We start from the raw sequence: 18,311 nt of genomic DNA, 5'->3' as shown, positions 1-18,311 counted from the left end.
CTCTAAAAATTTACAGAATTTCTTAGAAAAGTCTTGTTCGGGAAGTTAGTTGGTTTTTTACCGGAGTTCTAGATTTACACACTTTTCTGAAAGGAATCTGTGCGAAGTACGATTGGATCTTATGATCTTAAAATACAAAAACCAATTAAGATGACAAATTTGTACCGTATATTCCGACGAATAAGACGACTTTTTACCCCAGGAAAATCTTCTCAAAAGCCGGGGGTCGTCTTATACTCCGGTCTTCTCAAAAGTCGGGGGTCGTCTTATAGGACGAGTATATCCCAAACTCTATATTTTAACTGTAAAAGTCGGGGGTCGTCTTATACGTCCAGTCGTCTTATACGCCGGAATATACAGTAATTTTTGCTGAATTGCCTCTGTATCGTAATTTCTTACTTTGGAACAAAGTTGGTGGTTTTCACGGATACCCTTCTTCTAGGTCAGTCCGTTTTTCTCGTGTTCCATTTTGTTCGAGTTGATCCTTCAGCGCGATTCTATCTCTGGCATAAATCGCCCCATTGAGTTGAATTCGTGGCATTCACGCACCAATTTACAATGATCGCGGACAACTCTAATAGGGAAACAAAGCTAATTATCGTGGCATATTTAATCGTTATTCTCTTATGTACTTCGAGTGTCTTCCTCCAAGCATGAGGTTTACAACCCGGGTATTGACTTTTGCACTTTAGACATAGTGGCCTTCGTCTATTTCTGCGGTTAGTAGGTTTGTTTTTAACGAAAAGATACGAGGAAAAAGTCTTAAAAACCCAGAAAATAATTTTCGAGCGTCAAAAAAAATGTTTTTTTTTTCTACTTGAATTTATGAATATGAATTTTTAAATAAAAAAAAAAGATTTATTAAGTAAAGTATTGTTAAAACAACAGTTTAAAATGAGTAGATCGTATTGGCTCTGTATCAGTAGCGCGTTATAGCTTCATGGAACCCAAGCAAATTAGAATTAGGGGACCCTTCAGACGTTTTTTTCCGGAAAAATATTTTGTTATAATAGATTGGTTTGGGGCCCTCTGCTGGTGGTGAGCCCTGGCAAATGTCTTTATTTCTTTCCCTGCTGTTACAGGGAAAGTATAGTAATCGGTCAAATTTTTTCTCACGGCTTTTTGCATTCCTCGTCTTTGGCACTCCAGGGACCCAATAATGCAAAACCCCTTACGAAATAGTGTGTATGTGCGTGTCGATGTCTATTTTGCGTTATATCTCGAGATTAGATGAACAAAACGTTTTGAAACCTGGCACGGCTATTACTATTTATGGGGCATTGATACTATTAATTAAATTTTGGTGGTTAAAGGTCAAGGAGGTGGGGTGATAGAGGGGAGTCGCATGTCATAAAATGGCCAGACTTACTGAAAATTTTAATCGTTATTGGAATTTACAATATTTTTAGAAATTGATTTCTACCCTTTGTCTTTTTAATTAATAATATAAAAGTTATTTTTTTAAAGTAAAATTCAATAACAGATGAGGCAACTGGCTGGACTTTTTTAATTTGTTTAGTAAATAACGTCCCGAAAAGGTCACTCTTCTTTCAGGTCACGACATCGTGCGTCACGGGTTACTCGCGATGGTCACAAGAGGATAAAACACGCCCAATGAACGACGAAAAATTTAAATGTGGTTCCTCTTTATCGTAGTGTTTGTTATACATACACAACCATACACAAGATAATAATCTAATTTTAATAAGAAATCTGGAGATTACGCGACATTTCCACATTTGTTTACAGTTTAGAAATTATTTTGAACATTTTACAAACTGTATCTGTATTTACTTTAATTTTAACTTTAAATTATCAGTGACGTTTCACACACGCAGTTCCACAGGGTGCTCTTATGCAACGTATGTTCGGTAGAATCACTACGCACCTCTCATCTGGACAACATTCTCTATCGTTCAGACATGATTTGCCCCTATAAAAAATTAACATGTATGAAGTTTGAAATACATATTTTATACAAAATAAAATTAGAGTTTACCTGTTATCGCAAGTGTGATGATCTCTCTTTACTGTAAAAGATTTTCGACTTTTATGTTAATATATGGAATAAAATGTTAACTTAATTGTGCAAATTTCTCACCTAAAGAAGAAGATGGACAAATTGCAACTGTAGCCATAAGCAGGATAATGAACAGAGGTGTCATACTTATCTGAAAAATGTATATCAAAAGTATCGTTTATCAACATTACACTAAGAGGACTAATCGTGTTTTCATAAATGGTCGTTTGCACAGGATTGTGCCAAAATGGTGCTCTCCTTCAGTGAAAGAAAAGTATTGTGCTGTTTATCTTTCATTAAAGAGGAGACCCTTCACACATTCCTATGTGAAAGATTACTTTTTATAGAAAAGGATCTTTCACAAAGGAACACGCGAAGGTGCTCTCCTTCAATGGAAGAAGAGTATTAAAAATGTACTGTATTGTTTATCCATCATTGAAGAGGAGGCCCTTCACATTTTCCTTTATGAAAGTCTACTCTTTATTGAAAAGGAACACGTGAAAATCTTTTATTTTAATGAAAGAAGAGTACCTGTGCGAGTTCCTTTTTAAACGGAACTCACATATAACAGTCCATAAATCAGATTATGGACTGTTTAATGTTTTTAGGAAGATACTTTATAAGTGTGATTTTAAATCAGAAATAAGCACTCGAATGTTATCCTCCCGCACGACGTGTCGCATTCCAATTTCACGCTTACGAAACAACGTAAAAGAATTTGAGTGGATGACGTACGAATTAATTAAAAATCGCACAAATCAAGGATATAATTTGGGTTAATTTAATTCAATAACATTTTTTTAAAAAAAATATTATTTCGAGTAAAAAAATCACAATTTTATTTTTAAGAAATCGCAAACGCAGCAATTAATATCACGCGCCAATATGCAAATTAGCCTTACGTTTGAGCGTTTGTGTCGGTGGGACAGTTTGTGCGTGTTTTGAATTGAGTGTTTGTGGGTTATTTTCTTTACGTGAAATGAATAAAATGAGACGTGCAAGATGGCATTTTGCTGAATTTCTATAGAGAAGACCATTTCGAATGGAAGAATTTCTTGAATTGGTAAAAGAAAAATGGCGGACGGACAACCTATTAAATCAGTACTTACAGCAGTAACGTGAGTTGAATTTATTATATTTTAATATCATACAATAATTAACAATTGCGAGAAGGGGTAAACTCGTGAAATATACAATTTATATATTTGGTTTGGGTTCCGTTTCGTGTGCAACGCGGCGCGATACACGAAGCGACGTGACAGGCGGTAGGAAAACACACAGGTACCAGAGATACAGGTAAATTAGCACTTACCTTTCAAAGAAGTGTACTATCAACGCTTTGCTTACGTTCAGAACCTGTATGTGTGATTTGATCTAGAATTTCGCAATGAAATTCAAAGAAACGTATCGATAGAAATTCCTAGAATTTCTAGAAAACGGATTTCTGTATAATTTATTTACGTTTTCTCATTTTTTAATCGTTAAAAACAACTTTAAAAATATTAAAAAATTATATAGGAAAACATGTGGAAATACAGCACATAGATAAATATTATTACAAATACTTTATTGTAATAAGAAAAATCTTGTTACAGGGGGTTAACATTAGAGAATTACAAAAATACAATTATTACTTATTGAAACATTTTTTTTAAATATCTTGTTACATAAAATTTGCTAAACATAACATATTAGTCATTCAATCTACATATCATATTTCAAATTCTTTAAAATATGAACAAAGAAAGCTATGAATATTATACATCTTATATAATAGAATTATTTCTAGATTGGTTCTGAAATATTCTTCTAATTCAAATCAAAAAACTCTTTTAATTTAAATTTACATTACGCTTCTTCAATCTTTAGACACTCAGTAAGAATATAATAAATGTTTTATAAAAATGGTTGTAAAGATCAAGTAGAACTTGCCTACCTGCTGGAAGAAGAAGTTTAATAAATTTAGTGGTAATTATATCCATTCCGGTAGCTGTTTTCGTTTTTAATTTACTAGTTGATATATCCAGTTATTCGGTAGATATTGAAATATCTAAACTTTCATTGAAAGAAATTTTTATATCGGCATAAGAAAGACTGTAATTTCTTTGTGTGTGAATTTGTCTCTTTAATCCGATTTTCAGTTCGGTAGACTATCATATACAGCATTCAGTTTATGAATTTCCTTTATTGCTTTGTTATATGCATTTCGGACTCAATTGTAATTTAAGTCCCTCTTCAGTACAAACTCAGATTCTGTTTGTAATTTAAGTCCCTCTTCAGTACAAACTCAGTACAACTCAGACAATTATACACCGAAGTTTTTAGAAAACAGAATCTGAGTTTGTACTGAAGAGGGACTTAAATTACAATTGAGTCCGAAATGCATATAACAAATCAATAAAGGAAATTCATAACCTGAATGCTGTATATGATAGTCTACCGAACTGAAAATCGGATTAAAGAGACAAATTCACAACGAAAATAGCAGCAGCCATAAGTGATTTACTGTAATTTCTGTTAATCTATTAAAAAAAAAAAAAACTAGCCATTTAGTAGAATCTATTTGCATTGATTGATCACAGTTGATACATCATAATTTCTTAATCGTAGACCTTAAAGGACCATTAGTTTTATTTTCTAAGATTTTTTGTTGAATTTTTTTTATGGTAATTTGATTTCTTAGTATTTAATAGATTGAAATACAAATTTTTGGCTTAACGATATTGATTGAATGCCGTTGATGTAGATAATTTTTTTTTTTTTTAAACTGGAGTAATGCTTTATTTTCATTCTTAAATTCATATATCCGGTATAAACTTTCATTATTATTATGTTCAGCAAGCAAGGGACTTAATAATTGAATCTCAACAAAACGTAAGTCTTGAATAGGAGTGTTTAGATTGATCATATGTCATTGCGAAGTATTCTCAGAAGTAAAATACGGGGTAAAAGAATCCAAGTATACCAACCCCTCCAACACATAGCTATACGTCAAAGAATAATTGCCCAACAGTATAGTATCACCTCGGAGTTTTGGATATTTACCTTTTTTCCTTAACTCGCTTAAAAAAGGAATTAATTGTTTACGTCTTAATCTAGATCTTTTTATAAGGTCCTGTGAAATTTGAGTTTCTTTCCATATGTTCGATAGGTTTTGCTGTTTCATTTTTATGAAACTCGAATAAATATAATCTCTTATTTGGGTATTTTTAATAATTAATTTAATTGTTGGATACTGTGATTTAGTTATTGGAATAATCGTTATTAAGTCATCCATTGTAAATTCATGTAATTCTAATGATTCATTAATAAGATTAAACACTTCTAACTTGGTAGGACTAGTTTTACTGGGATATCTATATAACATTATATTATTTCGATGTTGCACATTAACCATATTGTCCATTCGATATTGCATACTTTCATTTTCTATTTTCAAATTAGCAGTTTGTTGTTCAAGATTAATTATTTGGCTATTCATTTTTTGATTCTGGACTTCAGTTTCTTGGATACTATTATGAATCTGGTCCAAATCTTCTTTGATAATAGTCATTTGATTTAATATTCTCGTATTAGAAACATTAATTAATTCAGAAATTTTATTCCATAGTGTTATACTTGATATATCAGATGAATTTTTTCCTGGCGAAGAAGATAAAAAATCAAATGGCTCACCTGATAGTTGTGAACTTAGAAGTGTAGTTTCAGGGTTCAAACCTGTGTTTTCAGAGGATGGTTCAGGGGAAGTTCTTTCGACGTGTAAATTGTAGTCAGTAATTAACCTGGTATTAGTAGTCGAAGCAGATTCCTTTTTACTAGTTGATTTTGACTTTTGAAGTGGTGGTCTTCCTCTTTTAATTGGCGAGCGTTGCATATTAATTATGTTGATAGATTTTCCAACAATTATACATAGATAAATATTCTAATCCCTTCCATAGTAAAAGAAACACAGTAAAACCTGTCCAAAGCGGAACCTTAATAAAACGGAAACCTGCCAAACCGGAAAAATATTCGGCACCGTACGAGTCCGGTTTACACAGGTTTCACTGTAATACTAGTTAATCTAATCGTCTATTACACGTAAAGAGTATAAATCCGTATATATGATTAGGTAAATATCGTAACGTCCATTTAAATCAAGTACAGTGAAGTTTTAGCGTAACGCTATAAAGCACCGGATGGGGTTATATCGGGGTTGACCGCAGGTATCATATATTTATAGTCGAGATTATACAGGTTGTACGAATTTGTTTAGACATCCTCATATATGGAACACAAAATTTCAAGAATGACGTTAAATTGACGTAACAGTGTACACACCTTTCGGCCATTCTCTATTATCGGCTGTATAATCTGCAATTTTGCTTTTATTGTTAAATAACAACAATATTATGCGGGCTTTTTCAAGATGCCAGGAGCGAATCATTTACCAAAAGCGGACCTTCTAACTCCCTTCTAAATGCAGGGACTCTTGCTCACCCACGAAATCGGCTCTGAAGTATTTTTATAATTTACTAGCTTACCCGTCGCGCATTGCTGCGATCTCAGAAGAAAGGAAATTTAAGCAAACTCGTCATGACAAAATTTAATTTGCATTTTATAATTTTTATTAAAACTTATTATTATTACATTATTATTTCGAGTCGATATTAAAATTTGGAAAAGGGGGGATACCTAGATCGGTAAAATACGCGAATTTCCTCCTACAACTTCGGTTGTTGTTCGGGGTACAGTTGAGGTTTTAACGAAGTTCGAGCGAATACATAATTAGCAAAAAAGAAAGTTGAAATAAAGTGATTAAACAAAAATTATTACAAATATCGTAAATAACAGTTCACAAATGCATATATAGAGATATTTTTTGAAGGGGGGAAATGGTCTTCACAATTTGAAATCGATCGAACACACTGTGCTCGAATGCTCGTGTAAACGCGCGCCATCTATCGTAGGATAAATGTACTATGCCAAAAACCTTCGCGGGAGTGTATTAAAAAACTTTCCGAAGTTTTATGGCAATTGTACTTTGCCACAAACCTGCGCCGGAGTATATTAAATAACTTCCCAAAGTTTCACGGCAATCGGATAAACGGTGTGGTAATGCATGAAGGACACACACACACACACACACACACACACACACACAGACACACATACATTCATTTTTATATATATAGATAAATACAGGTAAGTGATAATGGATGATTGGTTTGATGGGATGCAGGAATGCAACGCACGGGCGATCAGCCAAGGAGGAGTGCCTCCCTGGAGGACTTTCAACGGAAAAATGGTCTTATTTAGGTTTAGACACTTGGGGAAAACAGAAACGTTGGTGGGGTACGTACTCGCGACTAACTTACTGGTGTTCAATGGTGGGCATTTATAAGAAAAAATCCATCAACGTGCTTTGTTGTTCGACTACATTCGCCGATAGTTATTCGCTCCATGCTTCGCCCACCACCTATTTAGAAAAATTTCCTGTTATAACAGCCAGGAAAGTAAGAGGAACTGTTCCATGAATTAATTACACAACTAGTTTGCCTCTAGGCTATGTTATCCTCAATTACAGGAAATCAGATTTCTATGAACAGTTACTTTTTATATTTCTTGATAAAATAATACAGCAGATCTTGGCTTTTAACCTATCTGCTCTGTTTCTGGAAAACCGTCGTTAACCGATCCCTCGATTTCCCTTTAGTTCATTGTCGTAAATTAAGGTTAAGTTCCTGGAAAGTAAAGTTTTGGCTTTATAATATCACACAGGAAATGAATATCATACGAGATTAATTAATATAATTACTGATGTAATGGTATAATCAAATTAGAATTATTTTATACCAATTGTAAAGCGGGAATCTTACAATCTTACTGTTACTCACATGTTTTGTATTGTTGCTTACAGAATACTAGTAGCCAGGGACGCCCCCTAGTGGGCGTTCTTTACAAATTTCCATGAGGCACGGTTCCTTTGACTTTTTTGTTCCTATCAATATGCCCTACAGCTCTGTAAAAGTCTGAATGGTAAGATTTACCCTCCGAATGAAGAGGTGGCGATCCCCCCAAACTGTAGCCCCCTGTGCGAACAATAAAGTCAAAGGAACCATACCCCTACTCGCGACCCTTCGCGAGATATAAGCCCCTGAAATAATAAATTCCTATTACAAATATACTGAATTATTTATATTGTTATATTGACCAAATAATAATTTATTGGCCAAATGAATAATAATAATTTATATTGTTAATTTAAATAATAATTAAAATTGTTAATTTGAATGTTTGAAATATGACACACGATAGGGGCGCCTCTAGTGTCCGTTATGAAACGGTTACGGGACGGACACGAAATGAATGGGTTATATATATAGATAACATAAAGTTTGATGATTGGTCTAATTTAGACCCTCCCCGGTGTTGTTTGGGGTTTTGACACTTAAAGGGAGAAAAACTGTATTATCTGGGTGTTTGTGTGTATATGTAGGCGTCTATTTTTCATTATATCTCAGGATTGGACGAACAAAAAATTTCGAAACTTGTCAGGATTATCTCTGTATATGGGTCATTGGTGCTATGAAAGTTTGGTATGTAGAGGTCAAACGGGTGAGGAGATAAAGCGGAAGGTGGTGTATCATATCTCCAGTCGGGACAGACTCGATGAAGGTTTTAGTAGTTACTGTATTAGAATTTACAATTTCTTTTGAAAATTCACTCTTGCCAGTAAATTAAGACTTTTCCTCTGTTTTTAATAATATAAAAATTGATTTTGGAGGTTCATTTTTGTTTGTATTATGGTGTGAACACTCGCAACTGCCGTATTTGTGTGGATGGTTTATGATAATGATTTGTGAGGATTAACATCTTTAGAAAGATCATTATCATTGGCACTTTTTAAGAAAACTGCATCTTGGCACTCTCTGTTAATCAACTATGAGTTATGCTCCAAAAGTTTGTCATTCGAGCACTGCAACAAAGAAAATTATCTGAACACTATAATCGTTACGCAAGATAATGCACCACCGCTTATCAGATTAAACGTGCAAGATTTAGGCTGTGTACACACTAGGCGTTTTTAAACGAGCGTTTAGCGGAGCGTGCGCACTGGCTCGGTTTGGAAATGGATGTGGAAGTGATTGCTTATCGTCGCTATAAAAGACGACGGCAGAGGCAAAGAGAATTTTGGGTGCACCCAATATTACGAGATAGACTGACGCATGAAATGTTTGCGACGTTGTATCCAAAACTAAGACAAAATAAATTCAAGTTTTTTAATTCTTTTAAAATATCTATAAAATCATTTGACGACTTACTCCATATTATAAAAGTAGATATTACCCAAAAGCGCGCGATCGAATATACAGCAAAATGGCGGCGTAAATCTAGAAGCGCCCGTAAAGCGCCGGGAAAACGCGCGATCGCATGTACGGTAACATGGCAGCACATATATCTGAAAGCGCTCGACTAACGCCCGCAAAACGCGCGTTTTAACAAAAATCTATAAACGCGCGTTTTGACAAAAGCGCGCGTTTGATTGTGTACGGCTACATAGAACTCTTGGTTCTTTAAAACGCGCGCGTTTAACGCGCGTTGAAAAACGCCTAGTGTGTACAGGCTCTTACTCTGGCATTTCGCACGAGAGAGTGATTAGCCGATCATTTGCAACGTCACGGTCGACACGGTCACTATATCCGAACTTTCGTGACTTTTGGTTATGGGGCTATGTAAAGAGCCTCTTTCATCGAGGCAATGTTTCCAACTTAGACAATTTCACAGCGTGGAGATGGACGGCGCACCGAGCCACGACGCGAATTTCGCTTCGTGGCCGTTTTGAATTAGCCACAACGCGTTGTGGCTAATTTAAAATGGCCACAACGCGTGAAATTTTGCTCATATTGTCTTTACATTTCGACGGAAAGTATAGGCTACTTAATTTGAATACGTATGTGTGTATACGCGCGCACATTTATTTATAAATTTTAAATATAAAAGTTCTGTTTTGCAAACGATATGGCGCTAGATTCTTCAGTTATGCCAAATAAAGTCGATAGATATACTGGTCCTTGCTCTATGCTCACAAGTACTGTACAGTTAATGCTTCAAGTTGCCGGTAGCTGGCGTGAGAGTCTCTGTTAACTCTATTATAGTGTTTGAGATATTAGTTTCAACAATTTTCAAGCCAAGAAGCTCTTTTATAACGTTTAAAACTGTTATATTGCTACATATTCTGAATGAAAGTTTTGTACGTAATGTTCTGTGTATAATATATCTGTTTAATAAATAGATAATGGTAAAATAAGTAAATAAATTACATAGTAAAATAGTAAAATTCATTTTACTATTTTATTTATTACATATATATGACAATATAATTAGGAAAACCATAGTTTATCCTCTGTTACATTTCAATAGTCATAGAAGTTTAATACAGGTAAAGACAAACTATTTTTAAAATAATTTATTAACTTTAACACTACATAAAGTGTGCTACACAATTTTACTTAATTTAATATACTGAGAAATAGTATTTGGGATGAAATAGTTATGTATTTTTGACATGAGAAATTACACTGACATATTTTGGTAATTTATATAATATTCTGCACTATGAAAAATAGAATATAAATGAAGATTTATTCATAGCCTACTACATCTGTCCTTTGTTTATAAAGTTTTTAAATATCACTAACATGTCATTCTTTTAGCTTTCATGTTATCACTAATTACTATTACTCTCAATATCTAATAATACTGTCTGAACTCTTTCCATCCAACATTTACCTATTTTATTTGTCAGCCTCTAACTTATCATCCTCTAATTACCTCTAAGATATGAAGGATGAGAAGTCTTTGAAAAATAAAAGTTTTCAAAAGTAAGTTTATTTCCAAACAACACAAAAACATTCAAAACAAAAGTTATTATTATAAAGGTATCTGGTGATAAAATGTGAACTTAATGTGAAGTATGCGCCTGATGTATTTTGCATATTTCCTTGATATTAGGTCGTGTTTTTGAAAGACATATCCTCATCTCATTATCAAGGGCCTTTAGTCTTTCTCTCTTCTTTGTTTTAATATTTACGAGTGTAGAGAATCCCAATTCATAGAGATACGATGTGGAAAACTGCGATAAAATATTAAATGATTTGAATCCTATATTGGGATATTCCTTCATAATTGTTATCCAAAATGAATTCAGATTCATTTCTGAATGCTTCAATTAATTCTTCGGCTTCTGCAAGACTGAACTTGCTTATTTCTGATGTTGTCTCTACAAAAGGATTTCGAATCCAGTCGTACAAAACAAATGATATGTCAGGGAAATAATGGTTAATTTTTTTCTTCTAACGACGTTAAATGACTGTAAATAAGTTTTTGCAAATCTGTATTGTTATACAGTATTTTCCTTTGGCAACTTCAATAAGCATTTCTACATTATTTGCGTTTACTTTTTATCTTCCACATTTTTATTTTATCTTTTAAAAGCTTTAATTTTATCTACAGATGTTAAAATATCTTCATTTCTACCTCGCATGCTTGAGTTTAACTTGTTCGGGTGATCAAATATGTCTGTTAAATAAGCTAGTATGGAACACCAAGAATCATTCTGTAATAATACACAAAATTGTGGTTTGTTTTCATGTTGAAAAAATATTAATATTTCTTCTGCTTCAGCACCAAAAATTGTCCTCACAATTGCTGTACAGGCCGGGCGAATCAAAGTTTCGCCAATAGTATGAGGCTTCATTTCTCTCGCGATTATTTCTGCGACTAAATAACTACCTTCTTGAACACGGTCAGCAATTGTATATTTTTTTAATAAAACTTTTACTTTGTTTTTAAATTTTCAACAAAGTATATACCATATACCATAGAGTAGCATACATATTTATATATAACAGAGATCGCACACGGGGGAGGGGGAACGAGTAGGTCCCATATGACTACAATAGCATTAGAGCTATTGGCAGCGCAAGGATCAGTATATCTATCGACTCTGGTTTAACCTGAAGATGGCCTATCGAATAGGCTGAACTACGTTTAAATAAATTATCTCGGCAACTTAATGTGTTTGGATGGTCTATTCGAAGAAACGCTCGAAAATTTAAAATAAAACCGAATCTCCGATTTGTAATGCATTAAGCGTTGTTGATTGAAATCGATTCGGCTACTCTTCAATAAAAGCATGGCTCTGAAAAGAGCCGTTTGATTGCTAAATTACGGAAATCTAGCAATTGCACTTCCGGTTCTGTTTGAAGATTTCCGTTCTATCGACGCCCTGTTCTTTTTCTGCAGCCATTACTCCTATCAGATCTCCCCTTTCTCCCCTTGGATCCTCCTCTTTTCTTCCTCCTCCCCAACCTTTTTAATTTCGATCGTCTTCTCCTGGCTTTGCTGGCCTTCGATATCTTCCTAGATGCGTGCTTTCGAGTTATCCTGCTTCTTCCACGTTTTCTTAGGATATTTTCTCGTATCTTTCTGCTGGCGTCGTGGAGGAAGTCCTTTAATCTCCGAAGCATTTCTCGGTCGAAAGGAGTCGTTTTCTTTAATTCGGAGGCTCGAGTTTCTTCTTTTGTTTTCTGACGATCGTCCATGGCGTTGTTTTTTCTTCTTCGGAATAGAAGCAGAATGACGGAATTCGACGTTTAAGGTCTACTCGTTTAATCGGAATCTTCTTTACACCGATTTTAACAGGACAGATTTTATTCGGAAGGCAACTTTATTCTTATTTATTTTGATTACAAATCATGCATTTCGGACCGAGAACCCTATCTGGTCCTTTTTCGGACTAAAAAGAAAGTTCTCATTACTGTAATCATAGAATATGAATTTATGTAATTTTTTTCCGAGGTTTTTTTTTTTTTTGAAATTCTCCACGTTTTGTGATTCTCTGCATTCAATAAAGTCAAAAAAGGGAAAAAATTCTGTAAATGTAGGCCTGTGTGTGCGTATTTTGGCATGTATTGTACTTCATTTAATGTCTCCGGATGGAGCAAAGGTTAAGAAACGAAATTTGGCGTGGTAAGTTATAATAATATCTGATAACAGATAGAGCCACACACAATAACTTTTATATTATTTTAATAATATTACAGAGTTGCCTCGTACTTCGAATTTAATTCATTCCAGGTGATCGTTCGAAGTCCGAATCAATTTTTCCCATTAATCTAATCTTAACCGACACCATTGGGCTTTTCCAAAAACGCAGCCAAACAGCAAAGGAACAATAACAAAAAAAGAAAAAAAAAAAAAACACAACTTAAAACTAAGTTCAATTCAATTATTCAACTATTAATTTAAGTATATTGTAATAATGTTGATGAATAATATATCATTACTGTTAGAGAAACAATAGTACTAATTTTTAAACAGTATTTTTTCCAATGTTTTTAGTGTATGACCTTGTACGTTTTAACATTATAAGATACGCAAGGGAAGCAATATGTAGTCTTCAAGGATAATGGTTTACTGGTTATACGACATCACTTTTATAAGAATCTGACTGAGGGAGTTTTTCTTTAATGTTGTTTTGAATTTCTTCTGTTTAGTTATTTCTTGGATATCTTTTCTTTAGCGAGTTACTTTGGGAAACTGGAGCGGATTGTCCTATTGAAAGTTTTGTAGAGGGTTTTAAGTAATTATAGTTTTTTAATCGATGGCTGTAGTTTTCCTTCCTGCAGTAATTTTCCATTATGTCTACAAGATGACAGTTTGTTTTCAGCTTTATAAATTTAAAAGAAAAAAAAAGTGTGGTTTGTTTTGCGTGTACTGTTTCTATTTTGTCTATTTTTTTTTTTCTCGATGGTAATATGTGGAGATTGGTTTGTAATGATTCAGTTTAAATGTAGCTCTCGTAAGAGGATTTTGTTATATCTGTAGGAGGTTTGCAATATAATCGGTCGCGGTTCCCAGATGACAATACCGTATTGGATTTTTGATTCAGTGCAAGCGTGATATAGTCGTTTTACCATACAGTAGAGCGTCGTTTATCCGAATCAATTGGGGACTGGGGTTGTTCGGACGGATAACCGATTATGTACGAAAAAATATATTAACCTATCCCGTGTTGAAATTTTTCTCCGTTGCGTGTCGCTTTGCGTTGAATTTTCGTCGATGTTAAGCCTAACGTAAACTTTTTAAAATAATAATCGTGGCTATTGTATCGTTAAAAATGATTTCTTTATGTTTTACAAACGAAATAAATACATTGAAAAATATAAAAACAAATAAAAATTATACTTTAGGCCGACTGGAATTCTTTCGGATAAACGACGCTCTACTGTATTAATATTTATTTATTTATACCGTCTTGTATTTTATTGGGATGATGATGATAGGTCGATAGTTTTCAATGTCACTTTTGGACCCTTTATTTTTGTACCTTTTTGTATTAATCCATTACTAGGACTCCGAGACGAATTTTTGTCCAATTTTGCGTTCGAACTTTGAAGCGTTCGAAGTAAGAGATACCACTATAATTTTTAAATAAAATTCATAACAGCCAGGAAAGTTACGCGACTCGTCGGTGGATTTTTTTTTAAAATTTTATAACTTACTGTTTAAAAGTGACAGTTTAAATTTTGATGATAGCTGATCCTCGATATAACGAACTAATAGGGTAAAGCAATGGTATTTCATGCCGTATGGTCGTAGATGTCATGATCAACTATTATAAAATTAATTCTATATAAGACACAAACAATCCATATATTGAGGAAAGTGCTTAACGTAGGTAAGTAAACAATAGGAATGCAAGATTAATGGAACAACGCAAGTACCATCTGACAAGGAAGGAGTTCCTCCCGAAAGGACTTCTATGAGAAACTGTCCCCTATTTATGTGTTAGGCACGTGAAATCCGAAAAACTCACGTGGCCAGCTACCTCGCAAATATTCTACGCAATAACGGTTGTAATTTGATATTAGGCGATTACTTGAAAGGACCATTGAAACTCTCACACAATCGATCTGACATTCTCATCCAGCCTATTATATTTTAACTCCAAGCCTTTCAACAAGCTGATTTGCGAAGCTTTATTATAGCGGGATACATAAAATAGAAGGCCAACAATATTTACGTTCATTTTATTATGTTTATTTATAAACGATAGAAGTTGAAAGTAATATTGATGTAACAGCATTAACATTAAATGTTGAAAGCTTCGCTTGTTGCAAGCTTTCCATAAGTACCGGATAGAAAATTTTCATCCGATTTTGGAATAAATTTCGTATTCCGCTGAAATTCTTTGGCTTCTGCCAAGTCTACTTTTCTCAAAAATTCTCTTTTGTTGCTGAATCGAATTCACTAAGGCCAAGATTCCCCTAGCGCAGTGGCGTGCCGTGACATTTGATGATAGGGAAGCTGTGTTTCTGTAAGAAGCCGACATCCAGGGGCAACCAGTCAATTGCGCGTCAGTGATGGTCTAGGCCAGGGTGGCCAACAGTTTCTGCCCCTGGGCCGAATTGGAAAGAACTTTTTCCACCGCCGAACCAGAGGCTGCCCTAGGAAGATTTTGAGGTGGTGCGAAATCTCATTGTGGTGTTACCCCGTAGAGACTGAGTTGTACATAGAGATTACAGATACATTTTTCACATTATTATGCTTTATCAACACTCTACGCCAGGGGTGGCCAAAACGTGGCGCATTGGACGATTACAAGTGGCGCCTCAGTCAGTTCTGAGCAACATTGCCAGATTTGGCTTCTTTGCAATTAAGAATATTACATAGAAAAGTAATTTTTTATAGTCTGTCTTCGCAAGTTCATTTGTTGCACAATTCGTTGCAATCTACTTTACAGATAAAATGAGTGTTCTTCACATAGTAAATTACAGTGTATGCATGTATCTTTATTTTCGATCAGTTTACAGGCGTGTAAATGGGTGAGAACATTTATTGTGATTAAACTTATTGCCGGAAAATTACGAATGGTTTTTTAAATTATATCGTCAAATCTTGGGTTATTAAAAGAATTTTTTAGGGATTGGCAACTTTTGGGCTACTTTTTAAAAAATTTTTGATTACAAACACTAAAAACATTTGGCAACACTATTTCTGAGTGAGCCCTGGTGTAAGACGGTATAAAAACTGTTCGAGTTACATGCCGCATCTGAACTCGTCTATCAAAAAATTGGCGCATTGTATGCAAAAGGTTGGCCACCCCTGCTCTACGCTGTACTTACGATATTTGTAATGGAGGGTTAACTCTAAACTCAGTGATTTGTTGACCTTTCTTTTTAGACGTCAGAATGTTTCATCGAGCTATTCGGACTTCAGTACCTAATATTGAAAGATTGATCGCGGGCCACATAAATTCATTAGATGGACTGGATCTGGCCCGCGGGCCGTATGTTGGTCATGCCTGGTCTAGCCCTCTAGAGTCCATTCGTATCGTTTATTCGATAAGCCAGTAAAAACCGTAGACTTCTCTAAATGCATTTTTAATATCACAATTACATTCCGAATCGCTAGCCACGATATAAGGGCTACAATTAAAAATAAAATAATAAAAACTTACTCGGTGAATAATTAAATTGTGTGGTGGATGTACCGGTACATACCTGGTACAAAATATTCTTCAATTGTACGAATATACTTTTAACGAAAATTATAATTAAATATAGCTTTGTAAAAAAACGTACATAAAAATAACATAAAATATTCTTTACTTTTTAAATCTTAAAACAATGTACTTAGTCAAATAGCTCCCTACCAGTGGCTAAGGAATGGATGAAATCGAAGACGGTTGCAGAGCGTGCATACACGCGAACTGCCAAATCCCCGGGGTGCCGATACCGGTCAATGTCAAATACCTCTTTTGTCGCATCACTAGAATACCTCAAAGGAGGCGACAGGATTGTTGTACATTTTAAACGTTTCTCACCATAGCTGTAAAAATCTAAATATGTTAAACTTAAAAAGTCATTTGTTTTCTAACTAATTCGTTTTAGGACCAAGTGTCCTCAGAAATTTCCAAAATTTACAACTTTTCGGTCACTCTTATTGAACTGGAAAAATTTCTGTCTATTACATTAATAATACAAAGAAATCAGTCTCCACTGCACTCGGCTAGAGATGGTTCGGTTAAGCTTTTGTTTTAAGTAAAATTTCGGCTCTTTCATCAGGGTTTTGTTTACGTCCCCAATTTCCTAATCGCTTAATTGTTTAACTACTACTTAAGTAGAAATAAGTCGAAACCAGTTACTTTGTACTCGAATATTTGTAGTCTCGGGAAAAAAGTGGAAAGACAAATTTTTATGACAAACGGATACATAAATCGTAAATTTAAGGAAAATAAATTCTAGAGCCTTTTCTGTACCTGGTGCATCTCTCTCATTCATTAAATTTAGTTGTAAATGACGCTGTCGAAGTAACGGTTAATTTTTTAACATTATACAAGAATTGTACACGTTTTTTTCTACATCCCCTTAAAGATGGGATGTACGAAATCGTAATATCACTGGTTTAACATCGAAATCCGTGAGTAATATAAAATCGGAAAGCGGAATAAATATATCAAATATTTTAATGCATTTTTTTAACTCCTGTCAACTATACAGAACTATCGTAAAAACATACCAGTAAATTCTTATCGGTTGGGTTAAGTTATAAATCTACTCGTTATTCACGTAATCGAAATATCTAGTGGGCAGGCGGCTAACAGCCCAGAACCGGTCCTTGATAGAATTGGAATCTTTATATGTGTGCAGCTTTCACCCAAGGTCGTAGGCTTCCACCGGCTAAACCGGGTGAGGTTGGTGCTCTGTAAAGCGCATGCGCGAATCTGGCTTTTTGGATGCTGACAATACAGCGCTTCCACTCCGCCACTAATATTCGAATATACAATAGCAATCTTATCTTTTTTTTACGTGTAGTATAGAAATTTGTAATAAGATACATAATGCGGTTATAATAAAATATTGTGTGATTATTTTCATATAATTAAAATTAATATGTATTTCTTTTTTAGAAAATACGAGGGAAGCGGCGTATCCACCGCTTCCAATGACAGCATGCCACTGCACTAGCATAAAAACGGGCGTAAAACCCCTCGCCGTAAAAGCTTTTAATCACGTGACCCTGATATTTTATGCCTGATAGGTCGTAAAACCAGCGTAAAAAGCAAGTTGAGCAGTGTTGAACTCGCTTTTACGTGTAAACCCCCAAGTGAGATTACTTCGCTGCATATCATTCGATTTGTAATATCCAATTTATCTTCAGTACAGAGTCCTTGTACCTCTTCATAATCGAATTTGTTTAAGAAATTCCTTCCTTTCTTGCAGGTTTTCAATTTCCTCAACTC

The 18,311-nt window shown here is 34.4% G+C and overlaps 1 long non-coding RNA gene across 1 annotated transcript; it reads right to left on the bottom strand.

The window, feature by feature from the left end:
* Positions 1-1,822: 1,822 nt before the first annotated feature.
* LOC111634169 lies at positions 1,823-3,354 on the bottom strand. Its single transcript, XR_002758165.1, has 4 exons — positions 3,333-3,354; positions 2,102-2,171; positions 2,000-2,030; positions 1,823-1,933 (listed from the first exon to the last, which is right to left on the bottom strand). It is a non-coding gene; the product is annotated as an uncharacterized LOC111634169 (long non-coding RNA).
* Positions 3,355-18,311: the final 14,957 nt, after the last annotated feature.

This window comes from Centruroides sculpturatus, unplaced genomic scaffold (assembly GCF_000671375.1).
Source record: "Centruroides sculpturatus isolate CEXI.00-Female unplaced genomic scaffold, Cexi_2.0 scaffold922, whole genome shotgun sequence".
NCBI lineage: Eukaryota > Metazoa > Arthropoda > Arachnida > Scorpiones > Buthidae > Centruroides > Centruroides sculpturatus.
The sequence above is the reverse complement of the archived record's forward strand: the minus strand, read 5'-3'. Positions and strand labels throughout refer to the sequence as shown.